The sequence below is a fragment of the Nannobrachium achirus genome (assembly GCF_963921795.1).
Source record: "Nannobrachium achirus genome assembly, chromosome: 9".
NCBI lineage: Eukaryota > Metazoa > Chordata > Actinopteri > Myctophiformes > Myctophidae > Nannobrachium > Nannobrachium achirus.
This window is the reverse complement of record NC_137818.1, coordinates 66,104,223-66,119,661: the sequence shown is the minus strand read 5'-3', so window position 1 is coordinate 66,119,661 and position 15,439 is coordinate 66,104,223.

Genomic DNA, 15,439 nt, shown 5'->3' with positions numbered 1-15,439 from the left:
TTTAGGGTCCTATCTTGCAGTTCAAGCCTATTTCCACAGGGTGGCAGGCTACTTTCCCAACCTACTGGAGGTGAACATGCAGGGGCGTCAATTGGGTATGGCAAGCTATGGCAGCTGCCATACCTTGGCTACAGGGGGGAAATAATTAAATGTACTTTTCATCGTGCCTGTTGCTAAGGTATGGCAACATGATTGGTGTCTTGCAAGACACCAGTCATGTTGCCATACCTTAGCCTTTCCTGAACTGACGCCGCTGTGAACATGTGTACACAGCCAGCATATTACTCAATGCCAAACTTTGCACACACACTCCTTGCCTGCCAATCCACAACCTCCACCCCTCCAGGGACCCCCAGGGCTTATCTCCCGATTAGGACACTTTCCAGCATAGTGACATGCAGAACAAACTGTCCATATAGTATGGTTTACATAAAAGTCAGTTGTCTTTCACACACACACACACACACACACACACACACACACACACACACACACACACACATATATATATATATATATATATATATACACACATATATATATATATATATATATATATATATATATATATATATATATATATATATATATTTCATTTATTTATTTCATAAATATTTTTCATCACAATTGGTTTTGTGGGGAGCCATCCCTGCTTCAAGCTGTCACAGCACGGCACCAACACTTCAAACTAGTTAAAAAACCCAATACAGCAGATCTACAAGCACCTCACAGATCTACAAGCACCTCGCACATGCCAGGGACAGAGTAGGTTGGCCTGCATAAGCCTTGCTGTCAACACACTATACTACACCACTCAGGCCACCAAGCCAGGTGTGGTCAATTAGTGCCTTCTTTTGATCAGTGGCTTCTGCTTGATGAGTGGCACCAGTCTGTCTTTGTTCCCTGGTCAGTCAAGTTCACTGGGAGAGAATGTTTCAGATCAGTGCAAGTGTATTTGTTTTCCATTTGGACTTACTGTGTTTTGTTGGTACAGTATGCGTGCGACTAACTAATATTTCTGATAATTCCAATTTGTTTGTTGTTTAATTAGCCGGATTGTGAATGCCCTGCATTTTTCTTTCATCTTTAGAACCACACGTGTGTAACAAAACAGAGTGGTGATCATTTGGTGTGGGTGAAGAGAAGAAAAACATTTCATTAAAGGAGTAGTTCACCCCCAAAGTGACTTTTTTTCTATTGAACTCAAGTCTCCATGGCGTGAGTAATACATTGAAAAAATAAGTCATTTTGGGGGTGAACTACTCCTTGAATGTCAGTTTTGTGGTGTTTTGACTGGACACCCTGAACATATTGCCAGATAGATAGACAGACAGACAGACAGACAGACAGACAGACAGACAGACAGACAGACAGACAGACAGACAGACAGAGAATTGTAGGCCTTGCATTTATTTGACTTGGTTCCAACAGATGGCGAAAATAGCTAATCTTCAAGCTCACAATGCCTCACTGTTTGGACAAAGAGTTGAGGCGTTACATTTTGTAAAACACGGCCTTGTGAAAATAGCAGATCTACATGCTCACAACACCTCACAACGCAGGGCGGCGTGAGCATGTAGATCTGATATTTTCACAATTTCTGCCCCTGATATTTAATTTATCATTTTAAAAGTATTAAAAAGTCCTTAAATTGTCTCTTTAGAAATGTGCAGATAGCCTCTGTATACTGTTGAGTGGAAAAACAATGTTTCACATTAAGCTAAACATTTGGGACCACCCAAGATCATTTGGAGACCCCTCTAGGGGTCCCATAGTTGAACCACTGACTTATAAGGGGAGTATGGAGACCCCTCTAGGGGTCCCATAGTTGAACCACTGACTTATAAGGGGAGTATATGAGGCTGGATCCGTCTGGAACACTGCACTAGGCTCTCGCCAGCTCTGTAGCTCTCCACACTTGAACAGTTGTGTCCTTAAATTCAATTATAATAATTAACCCCTGTATATACGGGCAATAGTTTTACATGACTTTGTGTACACAGCCAATAGTTTTACATGAACATGTCTAGGCTTTAGTACTGTACTGCCTCGTATAGCCCAACAGAGCCCAGCACAGAACAGCACAGCCCACCAGAGCCCAATACAGCCCCCCAGAGCCCAACAGAGTCCAGCAAACCTAAGTCCAGCCCAGCCGAGTAGGAGTATAGACCGGGGAAAGGGGGTAGTTAGATGACTCCACCAGGCCATTACTGTCCAGATCTGGCTTGAATAGGCCAGACTAGGGTAGACAGGACTGCACCAGACAACACCAGGCTGCTCCAGCCTGGTGGGACACTCAGAGACTTTGTAAACGCCTGTGTACATTTCCCATAGATTCTATGGGACTTGAACACTTGCTCCTGCCCTTCGTGTACACAATCTGTGCCGTGTCCCCTCAGAGGGACATTGTGGGCCCCCCGACCTCACTTTGAGAACCGGCCATGGACCACTTGATAAGCCCACAGTGTCCCTCTGAGGGTCCCCCGACCTCACTTTGAGAACCGACCATGGACCACTTGATAAGCCCACAGTGTCCCTCTGAGGGTTCATGTAAAACTACTGGTGACTTTGTACACGCCTGTGTACATTTCCCATAGATTCTATGGGACTTGAACACTTGCTCCTGCCCTTTGTGTACACGGTCTGTGCCGTGTCCCCTCAGAGGGACACTGTGGGCCCCCGACCTCACTTTGAGAACCGACCATGGACCACTTGATAAGCCCACAGTGTCCCTCTGAGGGTCCCCCGACCTCACTTTGAGGACCGACCATGGACCACTTGATAAGCCCACAGTGTCCCTCTGAGGGTCCCCGACCTCACTTTGAGAACCGACCATGGACCACTTGATAAGCCCACAGTGTCCCTCTGAGGGTTCATGTAAAACTACTGGTGACTTTGTACATGCCTGTGTACATTTCCCATAGATTCTATGGGACTTGAACACTTGCTCCTGCCCTTCGTGTACACGGTCTGTGCCGTGTCCCCTCAGAGGGACACTGTGGGCCCCCCGACCTCACTTTGAGAACCGGCCATGGACCACTTGATAAGCCCACAGTGTCCCTCTGAGGGTTCATGTAAAACTTAAAACTAATGCCCGTGTACACAGTGGTTAATCGCATGTGCAAGGATCTACAGAGCTGGCTGGAGCAGCCTGGTGGAGTCTGGTGCAGTCCTGTCTACCCTGGTCTGGCCTATTCAAGCCAGATCTGGACAGTAATGGCCTGGTGGAGTCATCTAACTACCCCCTTTCCCCGGTCTATACTCCTACTCGGCAGGACTGGGCTGGACTTAGGTTTGCTGGACTCTGTTGGGCTCTGGGGGGCTGTATTGGGCTCTGGTGGGCTGTGCTGTTCTGTGCTGGGCTCTGTTGGGCTATACGAGGCAGTACAGTACTAAAGCCTAGACATGTTCATGTAAAACTATTGGCCGTGTACACAAAGTCATGTAAAACTATTGCCTGTGTACACAGTGGCTTTTTCCTTGACCTTTCGAGTTAGGAGTGTCGTAGAGACACGAGACCGGGTTTGTTGGATTCAGCGTCAAAAAGTAAGTCAGAATAAGTGTCTTTTATCCGAAAGAATGTGTAATCGTGTTGGTGGCGTGCAAATTTTGTGTCTTTCGCAATCATAAAGGGTTCAAAGTGTCGGAGAGACACGAAACCCATTCCATCGGATCAGGCATCCTTCAAATATGAAAAGTGTTTCCTGCGTAAAACAAACAGATTTTTTTAGATTTTTTTATTGATTTTAAGGACAAAAATCCGGGTTTCGGTGTCTTTTTCGCAATCGTAAAGGGTCATGAGAACCTAAGTCCAGCCCAGCCGAGTAGGAGTATAGACCGGGGAAAGGGGGTAGTTAGATGACTCCACCAGGCCATTACTGTCCAGATCTGGCTTGAATAGGCCAGACTAGGGTAGACAGGACTGCACCAGACAACACCAGGCTGCTCCAGCCTGGTGGGACACTCAGAGACTTTGTAAACGCCTGTGTACATTTCCCATAGATTCTATGGGACTTGAACACTTGCTCCTGCCCTTCGTGTACACAATCTGTGCCGTGTCCCCTCAGAGGGACATTGTGGGCCCCCCGACCTCACTTTGAGAACCGGCCATGGACCAGATCGGGCATGCTTCAAATATGAAACGTGTGTCCTGCCTGAAACAAAACATATTTTTTTGATTTTTTTATTCATTTTAAGGACAAAGGGCCTGTTTTGATGCCTAAAACGACCCTTTTCCTTGACCTTTCGAGTTAGGAGTGCCGTGTACACAGGATCTACAGAGCTGGCTGGAGCATGGAGCAGCCTGGTGGAGTCTGGTGCAGTCATCTAACTACCCCCCTTCCCTGGTCTATACTCCTATTGGGCAGGACTGGGCTGGACTTAGGTTTGCTGGAGTCTATTGGGCTCTGGTAGGCTGTATTGGGCTCTGGTGGGCCGTGTTGTGCTGTGATGGGCTCTGTTGGGCTACACGAGACAGTACAGTACTAAAGCCTGAACATGTTCATGTAAAACTATTGGCTGTGTACACAAAGTCATGTGAAACTATTGCCCGTATATACAGGGGTTAATTATTATAATTGAATTTAAGGACACAACTGTTCAAGTGTGGAGAGCTACAGAGCTGGCGAGAGCCTAGTGCAGTGTTCCAGACGGATCCAGCCTCATATACTCCCCTTATAAGTCAGTGGTTCAACTATGGGACCCCTAGAGGGGTCTCCATACTCCCCTTATAAGTCAGTGGTTCAACTATGGGACCCCTAGAGGGGTCTCCAAATGATCTTGGGTGGTCCCAAATGTTTAGCTTAATGTGAAACATTGTTTTTCCACTCAACAGTATACAGAGGCTATCTGCACATTTCTAAAGAGACAATTTAAGGACTTTTTAATACTTTTAAAATGATAAATTAAATATTAGGGGCAGAAATTGTGAAAATATCAGATCTACATGCTCACGCCGCCCTGCGTTGTGAGGTGTTGTGAGCATGTAGATCTGCTATTTTCACAAGGCCGTGTTTTACAAAATGTAACGCCTCAACTCTTTGTCCAAACAGTGAGGCATTGTGAGCTTGAAGATTAGCTATTTTCGCCATCTGTTGGAACCAAGTCAAATAAATGCAAGGCCTACAATTCTCTGTCTGTCTGTCTGTCTGTCTGTCTGTCTGTCTGTCTGTCTGTCTATCTGGCAATATCCTCAGGGTGTCCAGTCAAAACACCACAAAACTGACATTCAAGGAGTAGTTCACCCCCAAAATGACTTATTTTTTCAATGTATTACTCACGCCATGGAGACTTGAGTTCAATAGAAAAAAAGTCACTTTGGGGGTGAACTACTCCTTTAATGAAATGTTTTTCTTCTCTTCACCCACACCAAATGATCACCACTCTGTTTTGTTACACACGTGTGGTTCTAAAGATGAAAGAAAAATGCAGGGCATTCACAATCCGGCTAATTAAACAACAAACAAATTGGAATTATCAGAAATATTAGTTAGTCGCACGCATACTGTACCAACAAAACACAGTAAGTCCAAATGGAAAACAAATACACTTGCACTGATCTGAAACATTCTCTCCCAGTGAACTTGACTGACCAGGGAACAAAGACAGACTGGTGCCACTCATCAAGCAGAAGCCACTGATCAAAAGAAGGCACTAATTGACCACACCTGGCTTGGTGGCCTGAGTGGTGTAGTATAGTGTGTTGACAGCAAGGCTTATACAGGCCAACCTACTCTGTCCCTGGCATGTGCGAGGTGCTTGTAGATCTGTGAGGTGCTTGTAGATCTGCTGTATTGGGTTTTTTAACTAGTTTGAAGTGTTGGTGCCATGCTGTGACAGCTTGAAGCAGGGATGGCTCCCCACAAACCCAATTGTGATGAAAAATATTTATGAAATAAATAAATGAAATATATATATATATATATATATATATATATATATATATATATATATGTATATATATATATATATATATATATATATATATATATATGTATATATATATATATGTGTGTGTGTGTGTGTGTGTGTGTGTGTGTGTGTGTGTGTGTGTGTGTGTGTGTGTGTGTGTGTGTGAAAGACAACTGACTTTTATGTAAACCATACTATATGGACAGTTTGTTCTGCATGTCACTATGCTGGAAAGTGTCCTAATCGGGAGATAAGCCCTGGGGGTCCCTGGAGGGGTGGAGGTTGTGGATTGGCAGGCAAGGAGTGTGTGTGCAAAGTTTGGCATTGAGTAATATGCTGGCTGTGTACACATGTTCACAGCTGCGTCAGTTCAGGAAAGGCTAAGGTATGGCAACATGACTGGTGTCTTGCAAGACACCAATCATGTTGCCATACCTTAGCAACAGGCACGATGAAAAGTACATTTAATTATTTCCCCCCTGTAGCCAAGGTATGGATAAGCCCACAGTGTCCCTCTGAGGGTCCCCCGACCTCACTTTGAGAACCACCACGGACCACTTGATAAGCCCACAGTGTCCCTCTGAGGGTCCCCCGACCTCACTTTGAGAACCGACCATGGACCACTTGATAAACCCACAGTGTCCCTCTGAGGGTCCCCCAACCTCACTTTGAGAACCACCACGGACCACTTGATAAGCCCACAGTGTCCCTCTGAGGGTCCCCCGACCTCACTTTGAGAACCGACCACGGACCACTTGATAAGCCCACAGTGTCCCTCTGAGGGTCCCCTGACCTCACTTTGAGAACCGACCACGGACCACTTGATAAGCTCACAGTGTCCCTCTGAGGGTCCCCCGACCTCACTTTGAGAACCGACCACGGACCACTTGATAAGCCCACAGTGTCCCTCTGAGGGTCCCCCGACCTCACTTTGAGAACCGACCATGGACCACTTGATAAGCCCACAGTGTCCCTCTGAGGGTCCCCCGACCTCACTTTGAGAACCACCACGGACCACTTGTTAAGCCCACAGTGTCCCTCTGAGGGTTCATGTAAAACTACTGGTCGTGGACACCACCTAGGGCCTGTGTACATATGGCTCTCTGCTGCCCCCCATTAAGAAACTATAGACGGCACAGACCGTGTACACGAAGGGCAGGAGCAAGTGGTCAAGTCCCATAGAATCTATGGGAAATGTACGAAGTCGTGTACAAAGTCACCGGTTGGTCCACGAGCCATAGTTTTTTCCATTGTAGCTCCCTACAGTGTACACGAATATGATTATTTAATGTATTTATTTTACTGACAGCCCTAACACTCTTGGTCTGACATTCGGCGCGCTGCTGCGTATTTACACACGGCCAGTAGTGCTGTTACGCAGGGTTTTTTGTGTATTGTAGTTCACTTCAGCCAAAATAAAGTAGACACATTTTGTGGAGAATTTCATTGGCTATAAGAAGTGCCAGTCATCAGAACAACCTGCTGCCATTGGCTGAATATATGAGCCAGGAAACGGAGTCATGGACCTCCTCTGAGAACATACTATTGGTTGCTATTGGGCGACTGGGAGACGACTGAGACAGGACTAGAAGCTCCAATTGGGTGAAATGAAGTGTCAATCATTGTGTGGAGCTTGGAGGCTATTTTAATAGTATTCAGTTGTAAAACTGAAAACCTGAACTGGAGTTAGAAGCAAAAACACGTGAAAGATTGTCATACTCTGACATCACGCTTGTATCCGTGTCTATAGTTGTACAGAGGTTTCTTGGCAGAAAATGTGGTTTGGACTTTGTACAAACAATGGATTTTATCATGTTTACCCTTCCTCTACACAAGAACATCATTGTTGTGGAAATATATGATGTTGTTGGAGTACAATCCAACTCTAAACGTGAGTAGCAGCAGATTTATGAATATTTGTTTGTTTGTTTATGTCGGACTTCTGCGTTGTTAGCGGCGTGAGTTTCGGCGCTATAATCAAATGGTTTGCGGATTCGGAATCACAAGAATCTTAGCTTTAAAATGGTATACAGCATGGCAATGCAAGTAACACAGAGGCTTGTCTAAACGTGATTGTTTGTCAACAAACGGCCGGCGGGCCCGCCGGCGGGCCCACACCTGTTAAGAGGTTAAAGATGTTTTTTATTTGTTGGTTCCAAATCAAATAATGACAAAATACAAATCAAACACTCAGAAATTGAAGCATTTTTCTGATTTATTTGCAAGCTAGAACATTGGAAAAAAGGGCCCATTTTCTGATTTTCCAAATCAAATAATGACAAAATACGAATCACACATTAAAACATTTTAGAAAATGTTTTGCAAGCTCGGAAAATTAGAACATTTTTTGCAAGCTCGGAAATTGGAAAAATGAACCAATATTTCATTTTTTGATGGAGCTAGAATATCAGGCAATTGAAAGAAAATAGATTTTTTAAGATTCAATTCCTACTAAAAATCAGATTATACTTTAGTACCCTGATCGGTGGTACACTCAAAAATTCGGAGGAACATTTGAGCAGTGACTACAGTTTCATACCTCAAAAGGCCTTCGATGAAGCCCTGGGCCTTGACCTTCATAGGAGCATTCGGTGTCTCTTCATCTACAATACTGCTTAGAGTATGGAGCACCACCACAAACAAGGCTCCTTCTGGACTTCCAAAGCTCCCAAACACTTTATTAAGTGCTCGATCTTTAGCCCACCTCCTAGTTGCCCCTATTGAGCACAGTCGTCTATTGCCCTAGCTGATCCCTGCCCACGTCCGCATTCGTTTGTATGAATCGCGCACGAAAACGGCAACACCATTTATGAATGAAAAAAGGGTTGCACTTTGCGCCACACTGCCTGTGGTGTCTGATAGGACCAGTTTTTAAATATGTGCATAGCACCACAGTAGAATCTGGTACGGAGACAGCTCAGAAAGTAAAGTAGAAAACCCCTGATACCTTCCCTGCATATTCGCTGTGCCATCTGTCGAGTTGCCTCGGCACCACCATCTGTCGAGTTGACGGCACCAGGACTCACAGTCCACTACAGCAATCAGCCTTTCGTGAATGACATCGGTCACATATCGTACTATGATGGAACACTGGTCTTTGGTGCTGATATCCTGTGTCGTATCGAGTTGAACTGAAAACATGCCAGCTTCTCACTTCCTCAGCTATTACCCAGGGGGCAAAGGAAGGTGTGCTGCATTTGCCCCGACATAAAAGGTTGTCCACCAGAAATATTATCTATGACCCAGTAGGATCACAACCTATATGGACAACCCGGTCAATTTGTACGACAAAGTTCCAATATGGCCGCCTCAATATTAGCCCCTATTAGTTTTAATGGGGGGTGAATAGGGACATTTTTTAAACTGAGGGATATTTCCACGAAACTTCACAGGTTGATCAATGGTATACATATGAACATTTTTTGTATTGCAAGTTTCCATGAAATCCAATATGGCCGCCACAATATGGCCGCCATAATGTAAGGACCCAGAAAATAGGTTTTGCCTCTAACTTCTGAACCAGATGAGCTAGAAACGCAAACTTGGTGTCTATTTCATGGTGTCTGACCATGGGAGACTCAGTGGAATAGCTAATTTTATTATTGGGTGTGTCATGACCTTTATTTTGCATATTTGCAAGATGGTGGATTCCCAAAATAGAGCTTTAACATAATTTCTACCATGATTGTTGACTGCTTTTGCAAATACAAGCAATATGAATCCATTTGCTAAGATTTATGGCACAGAAGGGACTTATACCTGTATTATTCTTGAGTTAGCATGTTGTCAAAATGGCTGTAAACGAGATATTATATTTCCTGTCCGATTCTACTGTATGTAGTTGTAGCAATGACTTCAGATAAAATCAGAGACCAAAACAATGTATCTTAGAAATTATTTTTTTATTAAAAAAAAAAAAAAAAAAGAGAGAGATTATCTCAATGAAATGAATGCAACTGCCTTTTTGGGTCTTTCACACATAGACATGCACATGCTTTCCAACAACTTCAGCTTCAGGGAAATTATAATGAACACATGATTAAAACAGGCTGCATTATAATGCAAATAATTGCTAGTCACTATCACTGTCATGTGTACCTATCCTGCTGCATCTTGTCTCCAGTCCTTGGCAACGACACCCCAAGTAGCATGCAATTCCCTTCTTCGCACATGAAGTTCAATCACCCGAGAGATACTTGGAGTAGAACCGCTGCTCCTTCACTTGGAAAGGAGTCAGCTTAGGTGGTTCGGGCATCTAGTACGGATGCCCCCCGAGCGCCTTCCTAGGAAGGTCCTCGATGCACGTCCCACTGGGAGGAGACCCCGTGGCAGACCTAAGACCAGATGGAAGGATTATATCTCCAGACTGGCCTGGGAACGCCTCTGTATACTCCCAGAGGGAGTGGAGGAAGTTGTGCAGGATAAGGAAATCTGGAAGTCTCAGTTGGAACTGTTACCCCCGCGACCCGATTCCGGATAAGCGGTTGAAGATGGATGGATGGATGGACAGTTTTTCTGGCAGCCTTTGATACAGCTACATGATATGGCCTTGTCCATTGATATAGGCCAGGCTGGCTCTGTAGATGTACAGGGGGCTGCCTTCCCATCACTGAGAGACCATCCATATTCAGTGAAGCAAGGGATGTCTGGCTTCGCGATGTGTGCAGTTTTATCTATTATGGCTGCAAGAGCAGCTCTTTTCAGGTGCAGGCCAAAGGCATTTTCTGTAGGTGGCAGCAGCTTCAACAGGGTTGATCGGTTATTTAGGAACTTGTACACTCTCAGCTTTGCCAGGTCGAAGTCCTCCGAATGGTCAGCTTTTGATGCATATACAGCTATTGTGAGGTCTCTAGCCTGATTCTTGACATCCTCTGAGAGGGAATAAGAGGAATTTTCACCAAACTCCTGAAGTGCAGGGAGATCTAGACCCATGCTGGTCTTGAACCATGCCTTCTTTCCAGTGAAAAAGGGATAGCTGGTGGTATCTCTGCCACTCAGGCTGTGAATAAAGGGCAGGGCACGACACTGTGCGAGTCCAAGGGCTGAGACCATGTCATGGATAGGAAGATATGCATCCTGCTCTGTTCTCACCCACAGCTCTGGAAGGTCTAGGGGGTGGGTGGCAGCATGATATAGATGCCTATACCATGCTGCCGCCATGGGAAGGCAGTTCCCTGTCCATCTACAGAGCCAGCCTGGCCTATATCAATGGACAAGGCAATATCATGTAGCTGTATCAAAGGCTGCCAGAAAAACTGTTCATGTGCGAAGAAGGGAATTGCATGCTGCTTGGGGTGTCGTTGCCAAGGACTGGAGACAAGATGCAGCAGGATAGGTACACATGACAGTGACAGTGATATGTGTGAAAGACCCAAAAAGGCAGTTGCATTAATTTCATTGAGATAATCTCTCTCTTTTTTTATTTTATTTTTAATAAAAAAAATAATTTCTAAGATACATTGTTTTGGTCTCTGATTTTATCTGAAGTCATTGCTACAACTACATACAGTAGAATCGGACAGGAACTATAATATCTCGTTTACAGCCATTTTGACAACATGCAAACTCAAGAATAATACAGGTATAAGTCCCTTCTGTGCCATAAATCTTAGCAAATGGATTCATATTGCTTGTATTTGCAAAAGCAGTCAACAATCATGGTAGAAATTATGTTAAAGCTCTATTTTGGGAATCCACCATCTTGCAAATATGCACAATAAAGGTCCAGACACACCCAATAATAAAATTAGCTATTCCATTGAGTCTCCCATGGTCAGACACCATGAAATAGACACCAAGTTCGCGTTTCTAGCTCATCTGGTTCAGAAGTTAGAGCCAAACCTATTTTCTGGGCGCTTACATTATGGAGGCCATGTTATGGCGGCCATATTGGATTTCATGGAAACTTGCAATACAAAAAATGTTCATATGTTTACCATTGATCAACCTGTGAAGTTTCGTGGAAATATCCCTCAGTTAAAAAATTTTCCCTATTCACGCCCCATTAAAACTAATAGGGGCTAATATTGAGGCGGCCATATTGGAACTTTGTCGTACAAATTGACCGGGTTGTCCATATAGGTTGTGATCCTACTGGGTCATAGATAATATTTCTGGTGGACAACCTTTTATGTCGGGGCAAATGCAGGTTTCCTAAAAAAAAGGCTGGTTTGCCCCCTGGGTATATTGTTGATTTTATCAACTGACTGATGACATCCACCACTTTGTTAATAGTGTCTTTGGATAGCAGGGTCACTAAAGATCCTCTGCCTTTTGAACCACTTTCATACTGCTTCTTGCTTTCTTCAATAACTTGGTCTACATGCTGTTGGATGCACATGTCATATTTACTCAACAGCAGAATCAACTCGAGGGCATTGCCATGATTAGCAGCATTGTTTTTTTTAAAGCATACCCTGCCTCTTCCTCTCCCCTTACAACACGCTCCATCACCTGACTTTTTCACTTGCTCCACATGTAAAGACATTTGGTGTCCTGTCAACAAGCTTTTGACATCTCCCTTTTGTGCTCTCATGAAATAAGCATTTGCACTGTGGGTTTGACTTTGTTCATGTTCGTTTACCCTTTGATCACGATGGAAAAAAAATCCCTCGCTCAGAAAGGGAGCAAATGCCAGACAAACAGAACAGTGAAAGCGACGCGTTGTGACGAAGCCTAGTAGCCTAGTGAGACGGGTGTGCTTGTCTCACCGCACACAGTCCTCTGAAGTCTGGGTTAATCGATGTCAACTTCAGTCTGAGGTTTAGCTCCGCATCCATCCTTTTTTCTGTACTTAGTTTTTATGCGGGCCAGTGAAGAGAAGCCTTTCTCGCAGCTCTAGAGATACTGTCTACCAATTCGCGTGATCTTTGGACAAAATCTGTAGGAGTACTGGCCAAAAGTATTTTTTTGCAAAAATCGGCCTCCTCGTCCTCAGTGGTTCTGAATTGGCATCCAGGGAGTGTGCGTGCACAGTTTGGCAGCGACCGGACCAACTGGATGGATGGACACACGGACGGACGGACGGACGGAGTCGAAAACATAATCTCTCCCCATGCCTTTCGGCTGGTGGAGACAATAACTAAAGTACTAAATTAAAGGGTGTTTAATGTGGTGTTGTCTGAAGTTAAGGAATGTGATAGCTAATGAATATAGGCTATAATAACAAATGCTGCAATTTGCGGATACCGGTATGTTGCAGAGACCGAGCAAGCGAGGCCTCCATGCAGTATGCCCAGCTTTACACAGCAGCTCACTTCACCTACTTTCCCTCAAGCATTTAAAATAAGATTATGTAACGTGTATTGGAATATTGTAATAATTTTAAATTGCTTTCATATACTCTTAATGTTTCCTTCAAATTGTATTATTTGTGCTCAGCCTGGGCTATTTTCTGGGTGTTCATTAATAGTTGAATTAATTAATGCATTTTCAAATATTCGAATAACCAGTTAAAAATTCATGTACATGTCAGTGAAATTACCCACTGGGAACATCCATGCTTATTGTGACGTAATGGTTTTGTGTTTCCTGCCCTCCCTTGTAGTTGTTTGCCTGTCTTGATTTCCAAAAGCTTACATAGCTCTGTTTACAGTTGTGTATACAGTATGTTCTCCATTTCCAACTGTTTTTACTTTATTTGTGACACTTGCTTTGGCAATGTAAACGTATGTTTTCTCATGCCAATAAAGCTCATTTGAAGTGAAAAGACTCATTTTGAAAATGTAAAAGTCACAATGTGCCACAGTGCGACATGCACTATAGGGAAAACATAACTGGTCAAAACTGTCCACACAAGTCAGCAATCAAACTGACAGAAATATATATTGTACTGTCATTTGGCAGCCACTTTTATTTAGAAAATCCCATCATCCCTTTCCTCCACATCGACCATCACATCCCGGTGGATTGTGGACACCGTCTTCGCCATTTTCTCGTCCCTCCAGACAATGACCATGGCGGTGCCATTGTGAAGCATCGTGTGCTCTCCAGGTTTCAGGGCGCCCACGGTCACTTCGGCGGTCTCTGAGGGTTCGCCCCGCTTCTTTCGCAGCGTGCCGCATGTATGGGTCTTCAGCTCAAGGAGGTGGGCAGACAAGGCAAGCTATTATAATAATTGATGGCCATGCCCCTTTAGGTCTCTCAGGAGGAACAACACTGTCTCTTCAAGCTTGCCCCTCTTCCCGATGTACGGCTTCATCGCGTACCAGTAACCGGTGCGGGAGTCTGCCAGGATGTATGATTTGATGCCATATTTGACGGGCTTCATGGGGTTGTAGACCCTGAAGGACAGCCTGCCCCGCCACAACAGCATGCCCTCGTCGACAGCAATGTTTTGGGAGGGGTAGAACAGCTCCTTGAACTTTGATGACATGTATTCCAGGATTGGCCTCACCCTCCAGACTCTGTCCACGTCGTCGTCACTACCCTCGTTGAAATGGAGGAAACGGGAGATCAGCTGAAATCTGTTCCTTGACATGGTTCTGGGGAAGTGGGGGGTTTGAATGACCTCCGTTGTGGACCAGTACATCCACCACTGGGGGAGTTTGATGACACCAGTCAGGAACGTAAGGCCAAGGTAGTTTTTCATCTGACCTGTAGTGACGATATGAACATTTCATGTCACGATTAGTGATCAAAGAAATTACCATATACAATATCGCAATAATCAAAATATCTCCAACATCCATTATCCTGGGGTGGAACATTTACCAAAAAAATCAAAGTGTGTGTGTGTGTGTGTGTGTGTGTGTGTGCGTGTGTGTGTGTGTGTGTGCGCGTGCGTGCGTGCGTGCGGTGAGTTTGAATAAAGCCCCCACTAAGATAGTTAGTTTGAATAGTTTGAATTATGACACGCCATCACCGCTCAAAAAAAGCAGATCTACAAGCTCAAAGTGCATTGCAAGACTCGCGACACATTGTGAGCATGTAGATTGGCCATCTTTTGGCAAAGAGATTTGGTAGAGAGTGAAAAAAAGACTGTATCAAGTATGTCATTTCCAGGTCTGTTTTACCTAAAAACAGTAAATGTTACTGACCTGACTGATACACCAATCTGCATTAAGGTTTGTCTGCTCAACAATGTAACGGATCAGGTCATCCGTCATGATGAGCTCGAAAAACTCAACCATGTCAGCGTCCTCTGGCATGGCAGCAGCAGCTCCAAATGGACATGGGGACCCAGTAAAGGGTCCCCCAAAGCAAATAAAAGGTTGCGGGGGGCTTAATCTCTCTCAAACAGGGGGTCCCTGGCCTGAAAACATTGAAGACCCCTGATCACTGTCCGTGAAGACGCTCGCGTATGCGTAAACGCTCCAGGCTACACCAAGGAGGGACCAAGGACCAATGTGAGGAAGACCAGATAGTCTGTGTACAAAACGCATATGCGTGCTTAAAAAATAGAACCGATCCTATTTTTAGGGAATGCGTATCCGTGGTTCGCGCTATCCGTACGCCTGGTGTAGCCGGCTGAATTGATATACGTTGGATCTATCCAAAACGCGCATACGTGCGCACGACCCGCATACGC